The sequence below is a fragment of the Mandrillus leucophaeus genome, unplaced genomic scaffold (assembly GCF_000951045.1).
Source record: "Mandrillus leucophaeus isolate KB7577 unplaced genomic scaffold, Mleu.le_1.0 Scaffold19, whole genome shotgun sequence".
NCBI lineage: Eukaryota > Metazoa > Chordata > Mammalia > Primates > Cercopithecidae > Mandrillus > Mandrillus leucophaeus.
The window spans coordinates 2,860,739-2,864,991 of NW_012101920.1; positions in this window are offsets into that span (position 1 = coordinate 2,860,739).

The window sequence follows — 4,253 nt, forward strand, 5'->3', positions numbered from 1 at the left end:
CCAGGATGGTCTCGATCTCCTGACCTCGTGATCCGCCCGTCTCGGCCTCCCAAAGTGCTGGGATTACAGGCTTGAGCCACCGCGCCCGGCAACGTACCACATCTTGTTTATCCATTCATCCCTTGACGGAATTTGGGTTGCTTCCATATTTTAGGTGTTGTGTGTAGTGTTGCTATGAACATGGCTGCACAAATATCTGTTTGATTTCCTGTTTTCAATTTTTTTTTTTTTTACCTAGGAGTGGGACTGTTGTATCATATGATAATGCTATGCTTAATTTTTGAGGCACTGCCAGAATTCCAAAAAGGAGAAGAAGGAAACAAATAAAAAGAAACCACAACAAACCTCACATCCTGGCTCAGAATAGGTATGTGCGCTAATTATATTTTTCCCCTTTCCTCCCAAGCCTTCCATCTGTGATTCTGCTAGTTAATATTCAGAAAGAGAGACTTAGGAAAATATAGTCTGGGGTTTTCTTTGAAAGCAAGTCTTCCCTTTAGAGGTCCTGATAAAATAAAATTTCTCTAGAACTTTTTGTATTTTAATTAAATTAAATTAATTAATTTATTTTTGAGACAGAGTTTCACTCTTGTTGCCCAGGCTGGAGTGCAGTGGCGCAATCTCAGCTCACCGCAACCTCTACCTCCCAAATTCAAGCGATTCTCCTGCCTCAGCCTCTCGATTAGCTGGGATTACAAGCATGCGTCTCCATACCCGGCTAATTTTTTGTAGTTTTAGTAGAGACAGGGTTTCTCCATGTTGGTCAGGCTGGTTTTGAACTCCCGACCACAGGTGATTCACCCGCCGCAGCCTCCCAAAGTGCTGGAATTTAGGCGTGAGCCACCGCGCCTGGCCTTTTATTTTATTATTATTATTATTTTGAGACAAGGTCTCACTCTGTCGCCCAGGTCGGAGTGTAGTGTCATGATCTCAGCTCACTGCAACCTCCTCCTTCTGGGTTCAAGCGATTCTCCTGCCTCAGCCTCCTGAGTGGCTGGGATTACAGGCGTGTGCCACCAAGCCTGGGCTAATTTTTGTGTTTTTAGTAGAGATGGGGTTTCACCATGTTGGCCAGGCTGGTCTCGAACTCCTGACCTCAAGTGATCCACCCACCTTGGCCTGCCAAAGTGCTGGTATTATAGGCGTGAGCCACCGTGCCTGGCCAAACTTTCGTATTTTTAAATAATGCTTGACACTCAAGCCAAAATTAGTTCCTTTTCTGGGTGTATTTTTATTGTAATGTTCAAGGATACACACGAATAACTGCACACAATTGTAGGCTAGACCAATATTAGGCAAGCTGCATTCATACATCTCTTTCCTCAAGGCTGTGTTTGCTTGAATTTTCAAATTCTTGGTCACAATTAGGAAGTCAGTTTTCCTCATGCGACTTCACCTTACCAGCAGGTAAGTTCTTAACTATCTGCAACATTTGATTTCACCACGTGTATGACTTTTCTAAGATTGTAACTCAGGCACCAAGGCCTAATCAATTGAGGATAAAATTCTTTCGGAAACTCAAAACATTTCAGGAATCTTAAATATGCTACTTACAGATGGGATAAAATGTGTTCTCCGTCCATGGAACCAGAACATGTGGTGAGCGCAATTCCCTGAAAAATAAAATAAAAAAACCCGCCCTGTGTCTACATTCTGTGCGTTTTGCTGTCTGTGTGTTCTTGAATTGAAAGATCCTCTCTACCGGTTCTGAGAAGCAATTTGTTATTTTCCTCTAAACCCCTCGGTTGCGGCGAGACTTTCCTCCCAGCTGAATCGGTCTGCTGCAAGAATGTGCTTGCGTGATATTTAATCCCTTACTGGGAGCCCAGATAGAATTTCTTGCCAGAACTAGAGATTGCCCCTTTTACAAATTCCCCTTTCTAAGCAAGCTATGATAACCCACATTTGGGGCCTGCAACATCCTTTCAGTGCATTTTTAAACAAGAGAAAAGGGCTCCGTCTTGTATCATAAATTACAGCAACATCCTTTCTAACCACAGAGGTGCAGTTCACGTGAGCAGAAACAGTCTATTTCAGGATCTCATGGGTAAGCTGTATACCCATGAACAACTGTATAAAGCAACTGTTTATAACTCCTAGACCAGTGGCACGATGGTTAACTGGTTCTAGTGGGTGGAGGCAGAGGAGCCTTGATTGTGTTTGTCAATTTCCATGGTGTAAATATTCCCACCATGTCTAATTTTAGACTGCAGTCTGTGAGGGTAGAGTTGAAAAGAGATGTCCAAAATCAGCTTTCCAGAGCCAGTACAAAGAGCTCTGATGCACCACATTCTCAAACCCTCCTTTGACTTGAGACTCAGAACCTACATCTCTTCAAACAGCAGCATCCCATTCTTTCCTGGACAAAGTTAAAAATGAGGTTTTGTTACAGCCATGATATCTGTCTCCATCGCAAAACCCCAGAGGCCTTGCTAATTCTTTCCAAGTAACAGAATTTACCTAAATTGTTCCAAAGTTAATATTAAACCTCAATGACTGTTCTGACCCAGGGCATAAACATCCTGAGAAATCAAATGCTTTTTTGTATTAAATACATGTGTACGCACATACACACAAGCTCACACACACATGCACACACATACACACACACACAGCACACACATATATACAAGCGCACACATAAACACACATGCACACAGGCTCAAACACACACATACACATATACATGCATTCACACATATACATACACATATACACAGGCACACAATACACACCTGCACACATACACACACATGCACACAGGCTCAAACACACACATACACATACACATGCATTCACACATATACATACACATATACACAGGCACACAATACACACCTGCACACATACACACACAAAGCATCTCATTAGTGACTCCCTGCTGTGAAAGGAATTTTATTTAAAAATAATTGTCACATGTACTTTAGGACTTGTAGTTATTTTAACAAAATGTTCTTGTCATGTCGATGTCATTCTAATGACATGTTATTAGTATTTTTGTTCTCCAAATGCGAATGTTTCCCAGGAAACTGACCAGTGGGAAGGAAGGTGGGTGGGGAAGTGAAAGTGTGTCAGAAACTGCAAGTTAGAGTTCTGCTTAACTCATTTAGTTTAAGTTCTAGGGTGACTAACATTTTCTAGGGAGGAAGAGCGTTCTGGTTTCTTAGGAGTAACTGCAAATCCCTTCTCTGGGATCCTCTGAGCTTCCTCTGCATCCTGAGCAAATGTTTGTGACACAGAGTTGGTGCTTTTGATTTCTTTATCTGATTATCCCATTAGATCAGGCTCTTCATCAACTAGCACTCTCTTTAACACTCTCCAGTGTCCAGAAAAGTACCTGAATTTGTGTGTGGAACAAGTGACATGACTTATTTTCAAAACGAAAATGATACCATTGAGATTTCAAGATTTAAATGAGCTCATCTTTTTTATGAATTCATCCTATGCAATTCAGTCCCTTTTAAGGTCTCTGCCTTAGCAGCCAGCTCTATTGAAAGTAGCATGGGAGGTAGTTGTTTTTGCAAATGGCTCAAGCAAATGATAAGGGGGTGATGTGTGGGTTAAAGGCAGCAGGTTAATAGTGTGGGCAGAGAGAGGAATGTGGAACGGAATCACAGCTTTGTTGCTCCCCACCTGAGAAAGGCACTTAATCGCTTTGAGCATTGGTTTGCTCATCTGTAAACTAGGATCACATCTAAAGCCTGAGGACACTGTAAAGATTAAATGAGATAATACAGGTAGAAGGCTTAACAGGCTGACTGGTCCAGAGTCAGTTTCACCCAACAAATGTAGTTCCTGTCCCTGCCTTCCTCCCTCCACCAACTACCTCTTTTTTTTTCAGTTAAGTGTGTTTTTTAAAATTGTGGTAAAATAGGCCGGGTGTGGTGGCTCCTGCCTGTAATCCCAGCACTTTGGGAGGCCAAGGCGGGTGGATCACGAGGTCAGGAGATCCAGACCATCCTGGCTAACACGGTGAGACAAACCCCGTCTCTACTAAAAATACAAAAAATTAGCTGGGTGCAGTGGTGGGCGCCTGTAGTCCCAGCTACTCAGGAGGCTGAGGCGGGAGAATGGTGTGAACCCAGGAGGCAGAGCTTGCAGTGAGCGGAGATCGTTACACTGCACTCCAGCCTGGGCGACAGAAGGAGACTCCGAGGGAAAAAAAAAAAAATTGTGGTAAAATATACATAAGACAAAATCTACCAGTCTAACCATTTTTCTTTTTTCTTTTCTTTTTCCTTTCCTTTCCTTTT